We start from the raw sequence: 17527 nt of genomic DNA, 5'->3' as shown, positions 1-17527 counted from the left end.
AGGTACATTTGTTCAAGTTTATTGTCATTTGACTATACATATAGATAACCAAATGAAACATGGTCCTCTGGACCATGGTGCACCCACAAAACTGTTATGTTTTGTAACTCCAAAAACTAATTGAAAGAAAAACACAAGAGCCAGGAACTTGTCTTTCAGCCAGGTGCTCACATATGATATGGTGGCATAATGATGTATACCATTTACATACTTTTACATATAAACCGTAATGAATTATGTAAACAACAAAGAATGTTTAATCAAACAATTTTTTGTTATATTATTCAAATATTACCAAAATATTAAAAACACCAAACAAACTCACACAGCACATAAAACAAAATATTACAATAAATAAGTAAATAAAATTTAATTCAAACTACATGTAGTACGCCGCACAGGCACACAGTACACAGCTCACTGTCCTAGTGAAGAAAGGTGGCAGCATATTCATTAGTCTTATAGCCTGAGGGAAGAAACTGTTATCCAGTCTGGTAGTCCTAATCCTGACGTTACACGGGAACTAGCATATTGTTAGTGGCTTCTCATGCATTGTTCACTTCCACTTCTAGATTCCTTAACTCATGTACTCCATTCTTATCTGCACTCGAGTTAGTGATATATTATTTTTCCAGCAAGTAAATTTATTGATGCTATTCAATTCCACAGTATCCAAAATTTCTACTCCATATTTTCAAACACAAAAATTTTAAAAGAAAAAACAATTAATTAGATCAACTTGCTAAAAAACCACTTCTATTATATCGAAACTACATTTAGTTCTAGAAACTTTTAATACATTTAAATAAAGAGTGCATCAATGCAACTGCTCTAACCCTCTCTAAAGGAACAAAGCTAATTGTGCACGTCAAGTCAGTTAACTATTGATTAAAATACTGAGCTTAAAGATATTAGCAAGAGGAACATAAAGCAGTTATCCAAACAGAGTGAGCCAATGTGAACATGTAAACTTCTATTTATATCTCAATGGGAATTTTTGCTTATAAATTCTATGCTGTTGTTCTTGACACTGTAAATTGTTCCTATTGTATTGGTATGTGGTAACATCTGGTGAGGGACGGGGTGGAGGCAGGGGAACTGATGTGAATGTGGGGGGAATAAAAAATGGTGTGGTTGTAAATGGGTGTTTACTGGTTACATCTAACCCTAACCCTATGGCAAAGGGTTGTTTCTGTGGTCATGTAGAAAGTTTTTGACACACTGGCCTTCAGGCTATTGAGTATAGAAGTCAGGATGTTACATGTTGTTGACCATATCAAAGGGGGGTGATGAATCAGTGTACAAGAGGGACAGAGGGAGAAAAAGGAGAGAGAGAGAAAAAAATTAATAATGATAAATAAATAAATAACGTCTGGGGTAGGAAGGGGAGGTGGGGCATTAACAGAAGTTAGAGAAGTCAATGTTCATGTCATCAGGCCCTTTTCCTTTTTTCGTTATTTTGAAACTGTAAAAGATGGAAATAAAAAAGTAATCTTGCTTAAAATATTAAAGAAATGTGTCATCTTTAACTTTATGTCTTTTGGAAATCAGGTCATCTTTTACTCGTTTAGCTATTCACAGTAACAGAAATTTTGAGCGATATGTAACTACATCGATATGTTGGGACCAGGTTAGATCCTCAGAGATCCTGACACCCAGGAACTTGAAACTGCTCACTCTCTCCATTTCTGATCCTTCTATGAGGATTGGTGGTAAGACAGGCAACAAAGCAGCAGAGTGGCTTCCATTGCAGCAAGGACCAGGCCTCAAGCTACGGGCTTGCCTGGCTGCTGCCGTCCAGATGATAAGACACTGGAGGCAGTGTAGTGTGGCACCATACTTGGTTGGGAGCTGGCATCTTCCATCAGTGCTGCCCTCTAGTGTTTGAAGAAATGAAGAAGAATGGAAAAGGTAAACTATTTTCAAAATGGAGCGAAAATACAAAATCTGAGGTGCAAAGAGATTTGGGAGTCCTTGTGCAGGATTCCCTAATGTTAGTTTGTAGGTTGTGTCTGTGGTAAGGAAGGCCAATGTGATGTTAGCATTCATTTCACGATGACTAGAATATAAAAGCAAGGATTTAATGATGAGACTTTATAAAGCACTGGTGAGACCTCACTTAGAGTATTGTGAGCAGTTTTGGGTTCCTTATCTTAGAAAGGATGTGCTGAAACTGAAAAGGGTTCAAAGGAGGTTCACAAAATTGATTCTAGGATTGAACGGTTTGTCATATGAAAAGCATTTGATGGTTCTGGGTCTGTATTCACTAGAATTCCTAAGAATGAGGAGTGACCTAATTAAAACTTATCGAATAGTGAAAGGCTTGATACAGTGGATGTGGAGAGAATGTTTCCTATAGTAGGAGAGTCTAAGACTAGAGGACACAGCCTCAGAAGAGAGGGGTGTTCTATTAAAACAGAGATGAGGAGGAATTTCTTTAGCAAAAGGGTGGTGAATCTCTTGAATACATTGCCATAGGCAGCTGTGGAGGCCAATTCTTTATGTATATTTAAGGCAGAGGTTGATAGATTCTTGATTGGTCAGGGCATGAAGGGATTGGGACTGAGAGGAAAGATGGATCAGCCATGATGAAATGCTGGAGCAGAATTGATGGGTCAAATGACAATTCTGCTCCTATATCTTATGGTTTTATGGTGATGGAGAGAGAACTATCCAGAAAGGGAAGAGTTGGATATGTGAGAGCAAAGTGAAAGTTAGCTGCAAAATTAATGATGTTTTCTGAGTTCTGTACCAAAGCAGAAAATAGTATTGATATAGAAGTTAATTTGTATTGGAAAACAATTGGGGAGTGGACCTGAGTAGGACTGAAACTAAGTCTATGTCACATATCTCACAAAACAACAAAGGCGGCTCAGGCCCATGTAGGTGCTTTATCTTTGATCTGCAGAAGTTGTTCAATGTGAGAACAAGTTCAGCTAGGTAAATGTCTATGCTGTTATAGAGGTACAGGTTTGGCCTTTAATGGAAGAAGAAGCTGATGGCTCTCAGACTGTCCTGAAGTGAGATGGATAGTAAGTCATTTTCTATTTTCCTACTTTTATTGGGGACAGACAATATACACAGCCTTCATGCACATAAAAACAAAATAAAAACATACTGAGTAACACTTGGGTGGCACAGTAGAGTAGTGGTTTGTGTAATGCTATTGCTGATAGTGAACTCATGGCTTCTTTCAAGTGCTCTGGTTTCCTCCTACATTCCAGAGACGTAAATTGTACAGCAGATGTACATTGGGCCGGAAGGGCCAATTTTTTTAGTATATAAAGAACAACACAACCAAAAGGAACATCCAGCAGACAGTTCACAAACACAAAATTTCTTTTTTTTACTTCTTTCAAAATGATCCGACTGCTAGAGTGTGTGCAATTGGAACCTGCGATTTACATTTTGGTGCTGTTTTGGGGCTGATTGAGCAACCTGGTGCTTTACTGTCTCTGACGGAGTTTGGTGAGGTTTGATGCAGAGCGTGCGACTTGGAAGCCTGGAAGCGGGCTGCGAGCCTGTGATTGTTTTCATTGTTTCTCTTTGATTGTTCCATCAAGGGCATGAGCCCATGATTGCCTCCATTTCTTCTTTTTGATTGAGGTGTCAAGCAAGGTTGAAATTGACAAAGACGAGACCAGAGAACAGGCAAGTGTTCATCACCACCTGCCTGCATTTGACCAGTCTTCCTCTCCCTCGTGCTAGCTACTATCAGAGGAAAGTGCAGGAGTCTTGGGATCTACGTCAGTAGGATTAATTGGCGAGGCTGTGGACTCATTTTGGGGCACTTAGGGGTCAATGTTGGATGTGTTCTTGGATTCTGGTTACTTTTTTTTTGCTGTTTTTGAGGAGTTTTTTGCTGTTTTTGAGACATCTTCTCCTATCATTTTGGATCTCCCCCTCCCCCTCTCAAATCTCTTATTGGCTCTTCCTTCAGTTAGTCCTGACGAAGGGTCTCGGCCCAAAACATCGACTGTACCTCCTCCTAGAGATGCTGCCTGGTCTGCTGCATTCACCAGCAACTTTGATGTGTGTTGCTTGAATTTCCAGCATCTACAGAATTCCTCATGATGCAGACTGGGGTGCTTTGGCGAAGAATGGCCCTGTGACCAGATTAGTTAACAGCAGTGTGCTGAACTGAACCAAACTTAATACTACTGAACTCTTGGTTTGATGTTGGATATTGTATGTGTTGTTCACTCTCCTTTAGGAAGAGCCTGCCAAAGCAGTGATTAGGAAGTAAATCATGAACACAAGAAAATATGCAAATGCTAGAAATCCAAAGCAACACACACAAAATGCTGGAGGAACTCAGCAGGTCAGGCAGCATCTATGGAAATGAACCAACGGTCGACCTTCCAGGCCGATGCCCTTCTTCAGAACTGGAAAGTAAGAGGAAAGATGCCAGAATAAAAAGATGGGGAAGGGGAAGGGGAAGAGGGAGTGTGTTGATTAGGAAGTAAACAAGTTTTGTTCCAAAAAAATAGTACAGTACAGGAACAGGCCTTTGGCTCATAATGTCTGTATCGAATAAATTTTAGTAAAATATCATGGATTACTACATCACAGTAAGAAACCATTCATTCTATTGATCAATGCAGCAATTGGAACCTTTTCTCTTTCAAATACATATTTTTAAAAGAAATTAAGTATTTTAGAACTTAGAAACAATGATAGCTTGACAATGATAAAAATTTATATGAACAATATGAAACTATTTGTTTCTGTTAAAACTCTACACTGATTCAGAAGGTCATGGGCTCAAGTTCTGCATGACAACCTTACCTGTGCTCCAACAGGGAAAATGAAAAGCAAAAAAAAACACTTCCAAAGTTCTGAACTCAGACGTTTCAAATACTGTTCAGTTTTACTAGCTCTGGGAGAAGTGATGTTTTGCGTTTGAAATGAAATTACATTCTCCATCATTTTAAAATAAATATACCATTGTGCAGTATGCTTGTAAAACTAGCAGTCAATTTACAAAGAGCAAACTAAAATGAGATAAAGTACAGGTTTCTCCCGCTATCTGAAGGTAGAGCGTTCCTATGGAACAGTTCGTAAGCCGGAATGTCGTAAAGTGAATAAGCAATTACCATTTATTAATATGGGAAAAATTTTTGAGCGTTCCCAGACTCAAAAAATAACCTACAAAATCATGCCAAATAACACATAAAACCTAAAATAACAGTAACATATAGTAAAAGCAGGAATAATATGATAAATACACAGCCTATATAAAGTAGAAATACTTTTCTGCAGCGCTGACTAGCACAGCGAAAATCTTGTGGAAGTGCTCCCAGCAGAAACACTCTCTCCAGTAACCTTTAAGCTATGAAGCTGCCAAATCATACCAAATAACACATAAAAATACACAGCCTATATAAAATAGAAATAATGTATGTACAGTGTAGTTTCACTTACTGGAATCGGGAAGACTCCAATAAATTGTAGTTTCATCACATTTAAACACTTGCTTATATGAATAACCACCTGATGCAATCGGCAATCGCCTCTGATCTGGGCCAACATTTACGTGCCGGGCGGCACCTAATTAATTAGCTTGTTTATTTCGGCTTTTTTCTTAAAGATGTGCTGGGTGCATTCCACCTACCGCTGCACCACTGCATTCTTCACGGCAATGTATCGGTCCGCGGCCCGGAGGTTGGGGACCACTGCTCAAACTATGAAGCTGCCCTCGCCTCCAAAACCGATCAAACCACCCAATGACGCAACACTTTCATCACCATCGTTCAGTACCTTCTGTGTCAGCTTATTAAAAAGACTGACTGATTTCTCCTTAAGTATAAGAAAACTTAACGGAACACCACGCTTTGTATCCACTCAAGTAATAGACTTTCCATTTTATCTATTATTGGATGCCGACTGAGACCACTTTGCTATGAGCAGAACCAACAGTAACATTGGCAGCTTTCAAAATTCTTTCTCTCTGTGCATAAATAGTGCGAATGGTGGACGCAGGCAAGCTCAATGCGTGGACAATGTCCTTACTTCATTCACCATGATCGAAACACTTAATTATGTCTAGTTTTACGCTGTGTAACACCTTTACAAGCTCTTTTAGGCTTTTCCGATACCTTAGAACTCATCTTGCTAACGGATGCACAAAATAAATTGAGATAAAGCACGTGTTTAATCAATGACGGCTACAGTGCAGTTCCGGGGGAGGAGCCTGGCTGTTCGGGCGCGCGCTGCCTTTTTTCGTAACAGTGAAAACACCTTCTGTTGGCGAAAACAGGTAACTAATGTAGGTCTTTTATAACAGTGAGGTGTCATAAAGCAAAAGTTCGGAAAACGGGGGCCACCTGTACTAAGACAATCAAGAATGCCTCACTGAATGAGAAGATCGCGGGTGCACCCATCTGAACATGTTTCTATATATAATCTCAGTTGTCACTTTAAGACAGGCAGACTTAAATTTATGTTAACAGCTTTCATAATATCAAGACACTCCAAACGCATTTTAAAGAACAAAAAGGTATTTAACAAACGTATCAAATGATACATGGCAGCCAATTTGAGCGAAGCAGGCCGTGTCAGAAAAGAGATTTATATTAAACACAAGAGGTTCTGCAGATCCTGGAAATCCAAAGCAACATGCACAAGAGTCTGGAGGAACTCAGGTCAGGCAGCATATATGGAAAAAGAGTAAAAAGTCGCCTTTTAGTTTGAGACCAGAAGGGTCCGAAATGTTGACTGTTTATTCTTTTCCATGGATGCTGCCTGACCTGCTGAGTTCCTCCAGCATTTGTGTGCTCCGGGGGCAAATCAAGGTCCTGAAAGGCTCCTTAAAAATGCAAGTCTTCTTACTTTCTTGCTTCCTTTCATGGATCATAGGCACCTGTGATCACTTGTACAGAAGAGGCAGTTGAACGATGGAGAATAGACAACACAAAAGAATCCACTCTTCAGGTGATAGTGTTTCAGTGAAAAACTAATCTCCTGAACAGTATCCTTTACTGAATGTTTGAGTATATATTAAAATACCTGGTAAATACTTGAAACATGAATTAAGCAGCTCTTGGTACCATGACAAATTTCTATCTGCTTTCTTATTTTCAGGAGGCAATGAAACTAAATATATCTTTACCTGTGGTGGGGTTGTGGCATAAAGAGTGTATTTTATGTTTTTTATTGCTGGAAATAGGTCAGATAAGGTAAGAAATGAATTCCTGGGTTATGCCTAAAACTATTGTTTTTGGATATCAACAGCTAAATAAACACTTGTGATGTTTATAACTTCACAGTCAGATTACATCAAGAATGATAACCAATGAACTCAAAAAATTACCACAATTAATAGATGATGTGAAATAAATGAGAAAAGCAGAACATTAATTTCACCTTCCACTGCTTCAGATGAAATCACTAACCTACCTTTAAGTTATCTTAGAATTTTAATAAGAAATAAGGCAGTTATTCTCCTCATCATGTATCCAGGGAAGCCATCCATTAGTTCTTTTCTTTCTTTCCTTATTTCACTGTACCACAGCAACTCCTCCTCCTTCATATGTCTGTCAACACGCCACTGACTTTTTTCTTTCTTTTTGGTAGTAAAATTTAATCAAAGGTAAATTGAAGTCGTCAGTTAACCGTCATCACCATGAATGCAAAGTGGGAGAAAACGTGAACATTCGAGGTCCCGCCACTGCCTGCAAGGAGTTTGTACGTTCTCCCCATGACTGCGTGGGTTTCCCCTGGGTGCTCCACCTTCCTCCCAGTCCAAAGATGTACTAGTTGACAGGTAACTGGGCATTGTAAATTGTCCCGTGACTAGACTAGACTTAAAATCAGGGGAGTGCTGGACAGAAGGGCCTGTTCTGCACTGTAATTTAACAAATAAATAGATAAACAGACAAACAAACCCATAGAATTATTGAGAGAACTGGCAAGTATTGCAAGGAAGCATTGATCCAGATCCAGAAGGATTAGAGCTGCAAGACAGAAGCACTGACTGCTAGAGTTCGTTGTGTAGTTATTACTTAGCTGATGTCAAATACCTTTGGGAGGCACAATGTGCAGCCTTGCAGCTCTAGCCACCCTGGTTGAATCCTGATATCTGGTGCTATCTGTGGAAAGGACAAGGATGTGGAATTGATTGCATTTACAACAGTAGTCTCCTGTGGTACAACGATTCTATGATTTCATTGTGAGGCCAGTCAACCTATCAATGTATTGGAAACAATCAGATATCATAGCTTATACTGGAAATGCATGAGTTAACTAAGGAGAGGCAGCACACATTAGTTACTGGTAAAACAAAGTCTGATTAAGCTTATGGAATTATTTAATGAGGCAACAGAAAAACTGGCCAGGATACCAACCTCACAGAATTGCCTGCATATGTAGCAGCAGATGTGACAGGCTGCTACATATTCCAACTTGTGGATCAGTTTTAAGTTATCCATTCTTTCCCCAGCCAGCTATAAATGTTGGAAGACAATTTCATGAATATTGGGAAGAGTATATTCCACCATATCCCATCTTCAGTTATGCCAGAGTCCAGCAAATGAATATGAAAGATAAGCCTCAAGCACTTGCAAGCAGCTTCAGCCAGAAATAACATGGATGAAATAGGATGCATCCTATAGAGCTGAAAGATGCAATGAAATAAAAGGCAAATCTTCAATGTTCTCCCCCTTCATTGGTCTGTTTTTGATATTTAAAAAAAACAACCGAGTGGATCTCATTCAGCAAAATTTACAGTTCCAGTTTCAAGTTCCTGGGTATCAACATCAACTCTGCCCAACACACTGATGCATTTACCAAGAAGGCACGGCGGTGGCTATAGTTTCTTAGGAGTTTGAGGAGACTTGGTATGTCATCAAAGACTCTCACAAATTTCTACAGCTATACACAGGAGAGCATTCTAACTGATAGCATCACCATCTAGTAGCCACCTTCATGGTAGCCACTGCACAGGATTGTAGAAAACTGCAGAATGTTGTAAACTCAGCCAGTTCTATCATGGGCACTAGCCTTCCCAGCATTGAGGATACTTTCAAAAGGAAATGCCTCAAAAAGGTTCATCAATAAGGACACCCACCACCCAGGAAACACCCCCTTTTCATTGCTACCATGAAGGTGGTAGTACAGGAGACTGAAGATGCCCACTCAACATTTCAGGAACAACTTCTTCCCCTCCAACAACAGATTTCTGAATGGTCAAAAAACCGATGAACACTACCTCACTACTATTTTCCTCTCTTTTTGCACTACTCATTTATTTTACACAACCACACATATATTTATTGTAATTGTTTTTTTATCATGTATTGCCATGTACTGTGCCACAAAACAAAAATACAAAGAAACAAAAAAGGTTCCAGCAGAATTTTGTGACAGAAAAAGCTGCTCTTTAGTTTTAAGAAGACTGCTTTTAAATTAACATATTTGTTTAGAAGGTCATGTTTTTGTATAAAGACCTGCGCTGCAAGTTAAATGATGCATCTTCAGTAGCTATGGCAACTTAAATTGTTTTTGTGATCAAAAATTCAAAATCATTTCTATCATTCTATTTTAATCCCCACTGGATTGATTATTGAATTCAGAACATATATTCACTGCAAAATCAAATTCAGCAAGAACTTTATGTGAGAAGCCATAAGACTCATTTGGGCATTAGAGCAATGGATTATCCAATTACAAAGTGAATCAAACTCAACAGGCAACAAGGGGATTGCATTCTGCGAACTGTGAAAGCACACAGTTGCTTGGAAGCTACAAAAATGTCAATTAATTTCTGGTGACTGACCTTCATGATTGACAAGCAAAATCAGGTTTAATAACACTGGCATATGTCATGAAATTTGCTGTTCTGTAGAAGCAGTACATTGCAATACATAATTAAAACATATAAATTACAATTAAATATATTTATTTTAAATAAAATTAGTAGTGCAGAAAAGAAAAAAGAAAAAAAAAATTAGTGAGGTAATGTTCATGGGTTCATTGTCCATTTAGAAATCTGATGGAAGAAATCTGAGGGAAGAAATTGTTCTTGAAACGTCTTCAGGCTCCAGTACCTCCTCCTCGAGGCATCGCTTTTTGAAGATGCTCTCAGTGCTGGGGAGGCTCATCCCCATGATAGAGTGAGTTCGCAATTTTCTGCAGCTTTTTCCGATCCTGTGCAGTGCCCCCTCCATACCAGATGGTGACGCAACCAGTTAGAATGCTCTCTGCAGTACATTTGTAGAAAATTGCAAGTCTTTGGTGACATACCAAGTCTCTTCGGACTCACAATGAAGTATGGCCTTTGTTGTGACTTTTGTGATTGTATCAATATGTTGGGCCCAGGATAGATCTTCAGAGATGTTGACACCCAGGAACTTGAAACTGCTCACCCTCTCCAATGCTGAACCCTCAATGAGGACTGGCGTTTGTTCCCTCAACTTCCCATCCTGAAGTCCACATTCAATTCATTGGTCTTACTGATGTCGAGTGCAAGGTTGTTGCTGTGACACCATTCAACCAATTGATCTATCTCACTCTAAACTCATCTCAATCTGAAATTCTGCCAACAATAACGCAAACGCAAATATATACTGTATATGTTGTTTGAGTTGTTGCTAGTCACATAGTCGTGGGTGCAGAGAGAGTAAAGCAGTGGGCTAAGCAACATCCTTATGGTGTGCCAGTATTGTTTATCAGCGAGGGGTATATGTTATTTCCAATCCACACAGACTGTGGGCTCCCAACGAGGATGTTAAGGATCCAGTTGCAGAGAATGGTATAGAAGCCCAGATTTTGGAACATGTTGATTAGAATTGAGGGCATAATTGTGTTGGATGCTGAACTGTAATGAATAACCTACAGCCTAGCATGGGTACTGCTATTGTAGGTATAACCAATAATGTTGAAAATGTATTAAAATTTTCACATTGGCAGGAAGAATCCAGTTTTCAATTCCATTTATTATCTACAAGACCCTGCTTAACATGCAGAATGGGCCTCAAAAAATTGCAGGTAAACAAGGAAAGTAATATTGACTTCTCATTCATCACAGTAATTTGCAAAACTTGGGAGACATAATTTCATCTGGGAGTGGAGAAGGGATAAGTTAAACCACAAAACTATTTTTAACCCTTGTGACGGGGTCCTGAATTACCCCTATAAACTGTGCTTGATTACCCCTATGAACTGTGCTTCTGAAAAGAGAGAGAGAGTTATTTAACACCGACATGTTGTTTCGAAAGAGAGAGACAGACAAAGACTGTTCACAGGTTGTTTATACTTTCTCCAAGGACATTGCCTGCTTGTACATTCTTACACAGACAGAGAAGGGCGGAGTTATTTGAATGACAAGGTGGTACCCAGTACGGTGAGATAAACAGGAGGTCAGATGATATAGACCTCAGACACATGTTTTGGACACTGAATGAGCTTTGTTGTGCCTGCAGAAAAAGTGGGTTTTCGGAGGATCAATCAGGCAGACCGATCAGTGGCTCTTGCAGTGAAAAGAAAAGACAGTGACTGGTGGGGAGTTGTCCATGTGTTCACCCTTGCCTGGGTGATAGCTCCACCACAGAAAACTGGTCCCCTTTGTGGAAGTCACAGTTGGTGACTTTTAAAGGATTTCGGAGGACAACGAGAAGATCGACAGCGTCAGTTCAACTGAAGACTCAAATCTCTCCCTCTCTCTCTCCATCACTACTCAACTCAATACCACAAACTGAACTGAACTTTATTCATCATCATAAGACTGTACCTTTTTACCCCTAGACTTGAAGAAGCTTGATTTTCATTTATATTCCACACTTACTTTTATATAATCATTGCTAACCTGTTTGATTTATCTACATTTATATTACTGTATTGCGTAGTTTCTAATAAATATTATTAGTTAATAGCAATACTGGACTCCAAAGTGTTTTCTACTTCTGCCGGCTCTTTATTCCTGTCACGGGATACATGACAAATTTTTTAACAAGATTTTATAGCTATTGTTGTCTTGTGGTTCCTTTCTCGGTTGTCAGCCATCATTCTGAATGACCATCAAGGAGGTGGGACATCTATCACTCATGGCCCAGAGATTATGAGGAGGACTCAGCAGGCTGCTTTGCCATCTACTATCCCAGCAGCTGTTCCTCACCAGCATGGGTAGGCTGATTGCATAAAACTTCTGCAAGTAGTCATTGGGATCAATCATATTTTCTGCCATCTGACAATGTGACATGGATCTGCCGCACTAATCCCTTAGTAAGATGTCCCATTAGGTCTCTCCATTGTCACTGTATTACTGGAGTGGGTGTCTGGGATAGAGATTGCCAAATGTGCGAAAGAAAGGAACAAAAAAAGTGAAGGAGAATTTGAAGGGATGAAGAAGTACCAACTGACATTGATGGTTTGTTTGCCTGAGGGAGATTTCATCAGATACCTATTATTGAGAAGCTGCCTTTACACCAAATTGTTTCTGGTAGAAGTTTACTCATCTGTACTTTGGCTATCAATATTAGTGTGCGCAAATTTGCACATTAGACAAAGAATCTGAAATGCAAGTATAAGAGGCAAAAAATAGCAATTTGGGAGTACAGCAAAACTACACCAGAAATCAACACTTTCAATCTAAAAAATCTGTCAGCAAATTCAACAATGGCTAGGAAACTGCAGCTTTTGCATTAGTGAATAAAAACATAATTATATCTTACACCTATCCACATCAAGACAGCTTTACAAAATTGTATGTAAAATATGTACAAGGAATAGAATGTAACCTATCTATAATTGATCACTGCCTACCCAATTGATTTAAAGAGCAGCTATTATTATCTCTAAGCATAATTCCTTCCCTTTTCCAATTTAATAGATAGTCAACATCTTTTGCAGCTTTGAACTACAAATTCATGTGACTGCAAAAACTCAGTGAATCAGTGAGGAACCTATTTAACCTGCTGTTTTGAAATTTTGTTTTACTCTTGTCAGGCTTCACTATCCTCCAGGCTACAATTTTTCTATTAATATGAGACATAATTTGAAATCATAAAATAGACAAGATAGGTGAATACCGATACATATGCCATTCATTACTGTAAGACAACAATTCCACTTTTTTGGAAAAACACTAAGGTTAACTGAATACTTCCGAAGCTCAGCTGTCAAAGCAACAGCTCAAAGCTACTGTCAAAAGACCTTGCTGCAGTGAAGCAAACAAAGGAGAAATGCAAATATAGATGCACATAGAGACCTTAGTTCACTCCCTGCAAGATCAGAAAAAAAGTAAATCCTTTCGGAATGACCACTCCCAGTTGAATTTAGCTTAAGGATTTCACTCAGTGCTGCTGCTATTTTAAACGCTGGGAACAGTAGCAACAGATTTTATGAATTTTGTAAAAATTTCTTGAGCAACCTATTTAATGCACTTTTTTGTAATACAAGTTAAACTAACTAGTTCACATGGCCAACCAATTGATACCAACCGCAAAAGATTCTAGATGAAAAAAATCATTATTTAAACAGAAACAACAGGAATTCTGCAGATGCTGGAAATTCAAGCAACACACATTAAAGTTGCTGGTGAACGCAGCAGGCCAGGCAGCATCTCTAGGAAGAGGTACAGTCGACGTTTCAGGCCGAGACCCTGACGAAGGGTCTCGGCCTGAAACGTTGACTGTACCTCCTCCTAGAGATGCTGCCTGGCCTGCTGCGTTCACCAGCAACTTTGATGTGTATTATCTAAACAGATATTGTTGACTATTTATCGAAATCAAACCTTTTCTGATGTTCAATTTTCAACTAATTTCTGGCCTATGACCAATTATTTAATAGCCAGAACAATTTCCTTGTTTCCCTATAGCAGATGACATCAAGAAAGAAAGAAAATAGCTTTTTCATGTCTCAATGAACCATATAAACATTAAAAGCTCAATGTTCAATCTCTGCCTTATGGAAGTTCAAAGTACATTTAATACCAAAGTATGTATACCATAAACAACTTTGGGATTCATCTTCTTACAGGTAGCCACAAAACAAAGAAACACAACACTACAAAGACAGTCATTCAATGTGTGAAAAAAAATAACTTGTGCAAACAATAAAAAAACGAAAAGCAATCCACACAACATGAACTGCAGAGTTCCTGAAAGTAAGTTCACAGTCATGAAGCTAGTTCAGCTCTGCAGCAGGCCACAGACTCAGAGCGAGGTTCAATGCTGAGGCGAGTAAAACCTCATAGAGTAGTGAGATGAACACCAGTTTGTCCTCTGCCCTCGGCCTCAAAGCCTTAATCTTTTTAATCTGGCTCAGCGTTTCAATCAGCCAAATATCGGTTTGTTATCTGCTCTTGGGACCAGGCCCTGCCACTTTAATCCAGCCCAAAGTTTCAGTCTGGGCTCAAGTCCACTCTAGCAATGACCGCTGTGACCATACCTGCATTCTCCATTCTAGTTAACCAAACATTTCAGGTTATCACAAAAAAGCTAGGTTGTACAAACGGTTCAAGAGCACACCTCTCAGCAGGAAATTGCAGGCTTGCAATTGCAATGATTGTAGTCTTGAAGAAGTATATTTAGTAGAATTGTTAGTCGTTTTGTTAGCTGCCTGCAAAGTGTCACCATGTCTCGCCAGTGCCATCTTCTGCTACCGGTAATGTATAGTAGCGGACAGCTTGGTGTCCTTGGGTTACTGAGCAGAAATGAGAGAGTGAAAATAGTCGTTGTTTCTGCTTTTAGTATTTTTTGGTGATATTTGTTAGATGTCTGCTATGAAATGTAAAATAGATTATATTCTGTTGTAAAATACATTATATTCTGGTGAGAAAGTCCAATGCATTCCATCCTACCAAAAAGGTCAAAATTCACATTCAAGATACTGATCAAGCTTTACTTGAGCAAGATATCAGAGATTGCCCATTGTCAATGTACTTGCCAAGGCACCACATGAAAAACTTACTTTCAAATAAAGTAACCAGTTGGCGATCAAAAAGACACAAATGATTCAGTGCAGATTGCTTGGTGTGACTTTTCCTGCCATGGTCTTCAAAATCTTTAAAGAAAAGTCAGTTTCCAAACATTCTAATACCAATAAGTGGGGGACGCAAAACCAAACAAACTGGAAACCTTGGTACAGGTCCACAGTCCTTTATCCGAAATTCTGAAATCCAAAAAGCTCCAAAAACCGATGTCTTTTTCGCCAACAGCTGACGTCACTCAGGTGTGACGTGGCAGCACTAGCAGAGGCTGCCAGACGTCAGTTGTGGCTCAGTGCTCGTACTGGTTACACGTGCATTTGCTGTTCGCTGATATTTTGTGTTCACTGTTGACTTTGTGTTTAATTTCACTGTGAAAATGTCAAAAAGAGCTGCAGATACCCCTATGGGTAACAATGAGAAAAAGAGAAGGAATCTTCTCTATCAATAACGCAGAAAGTGGAGTTATTGCAGAAGCTTGATCATGGTGTATTTGTGTGGCGCCTTACTGAAGAATGGCATCGGAACTACCACTGTATATGATTTAAAGAAACAGAAAGACAAGTTACTGAAGTTTTATAGTGAAAGTGATGACCATAAACTAATGAAAAATAGGAAAACAATGTATAGGGCAAAAAAGGAAGATTTTGACTGTGTGTTGATTGAATGGATTAGACAAAGAAGAAATGAATGTATGCCGCTGAATGGCATGTTGATCATGAAACAAGCTAGAATATACCACGAAGAACTGAACATTGAAGGTGAGTGTCAATATTCAGAGGGTTGGCTGCAGTAATTTAAGAAGCGTCATAGTGTAAAATATCTGAAATTCTGTGGTGAAAAAGCTTCTGCTGATCATGAAGCAGCTGAAAATTACATTGACGAATTTGCCAAGATAGTATCTGATGTAAACCTCAGCCCTAAACAAATTTACAATGCTGATGAAACAACTTTGTACTGGCGCTATGTTCCTAGAAAAACATACCAACGGCTGATGAGAGAGCACCAACAGGTTTTAAAGATGCTAAGGACAGGTTAACTATTCTTGGGTGTGCCAATGCAGCAGGCACACTCAAGGTGAAGTTGGCAGTGATTGGAAAAAGCCAACATCCGAGATTTCTGCAAGGTGTACGCAATTTACCTGTGCATTATTATGCAAACAAGAAAGCATGGGTAACCCGAGAAATGTTTTCTGACTGGTTCAATAACTACTTTGTATCAGCGGCACGAGCTCATTGCAAGCAAGCTGGACTGGAAAAAAACTGTAACATTTTATTGTTCCTGGACAACTGCTCCGCACATCCCCCTGCCGAACTTCTTGTGAAAAGTCATGTTTTCGCAATTTACTTGCCCCAGTGTGACATCTATATTACAGCCTTGTGACCAAGGAATTTTACGCTCCATGAGGAGCAAGTGTAAAGACTATTTTTTGAATTGTATACTTTCTGCAGTCAACAGAGGAGTAGGAATTCAAGACTTCCTGAAAGAGTTCAGTGTTAAGGATGCCATTTACGCAGTTGCTAATGCTTGAAATGATGTTGATAAATTAACATTAGCAAATGCTTGGCAGAGACTTTGGCCTACAATGATGCTTGATGTAAATGAACCTACAGATCAAGACTTTGAAGGATTTCGTGTCACTAATGAGATGATGATATCAAACCTCGTAACTTAAGCTAAAATGTTATCGAACAAAAGTGTAAATAAATTAGAGGAAGCTGACATCGAAGAAGTGCCGAACATCGACAATGATGCACCTATTGTGCATTCCTTGAGTGATGGGGAAATTACTGAAAAGGTGTTAAATACAGATAAGCATGAAGATAGTAGTGATGACGATGTCATAGTGAATACAGGTGAAAAAATCCCCATAGTCGATATGGTGAAAATGTGTGATCAGTTAATTGCTGGCCTTGAACAACATGCATTTATCAGTGAGTAAGAGATTCTGGCAGTTTACTCAGTTAAAGAAAGATTGCTTAGACAACCTATGTTAATGAGACAAACGACACTTGAAGAAGTCTTTAAAAACGCCATCTGTCGTAGTGCTGCTTCATAACTTGAGAATCCTGTTCCTGGCCTATCAGGTACCTGTAGCGTATTTAGCTTTGTTTGTCAGGCATAATGAAACTTAACTAGCTTAGTTTGAACCTGTATATGTCCTAGAGCATTTACGTTATTTACCATGTGTTTGATTCGGTTGGTTTGAAGATGTATATTTTTACGTTTTATTGAATGTTTAATAAAACTGTAATAGTATTTGTAGCCTTTATTTATCCCACTTAACTATACGTTCTGTGTTTACTGTTGACTTTGTGTTTAATTTCACTGTGAAAAGGTCAAAAAGAGCGTGGATAGGGAAAACCCGGAAGTTCTCTCTCCAGCACTCGTTGTTTGAGCACACACAGACTTTTTTTCTTGTCATTATTCCCTAAACAACACAGTATAACAACTATTTACATAGCATTTACATTGTATTAGGTATTATAAGTAATCTAGAGATGATTTAAAGTATACGGGAGGATGTGCGTAGGTCCGGAGCTCTCCCGGGTCCTAAAGTCCACCGGCATAGAGACAGGTTAATTATCAATATAATTATCAATT

The 17527-nt window shown here is 39.0% G+C and overlaps 1 protein-coding gene across 5 annotated transcripts in view; it reads right to left on the bottom strand.

The window, feature by feature from the left end:
• Positions 1 to 17527, bottom strand: part of LOC140206139 (xenotropic and polytropic retrovirus receptor 1 homolog) — a 371957-nt gene that overhangs the window by 204014 nt on the left and 150416 nt on the right. The window lies entirely within an intron of this gene.

This window comes from Mobula birostris, chromosome 12, assembly GCF_030028105.1.
Source record: "Mobula birostris isolate sMobBir1 chromosome 12, sMobBir1.hap1, whole genome shotgun sequence".
NCBI classification, from domain to species: Eukaryota; Metazoa; Chordata; class Chondrichthyes; order Myliobatiformes; family Myliobatidae; genus Mobula; species Mobula birostris.
The sequence above is the reverse complement of the archived record's forward strand: the minus strand, read 5'-3'. Positions and strand labels throughout refer to the sequence as shown.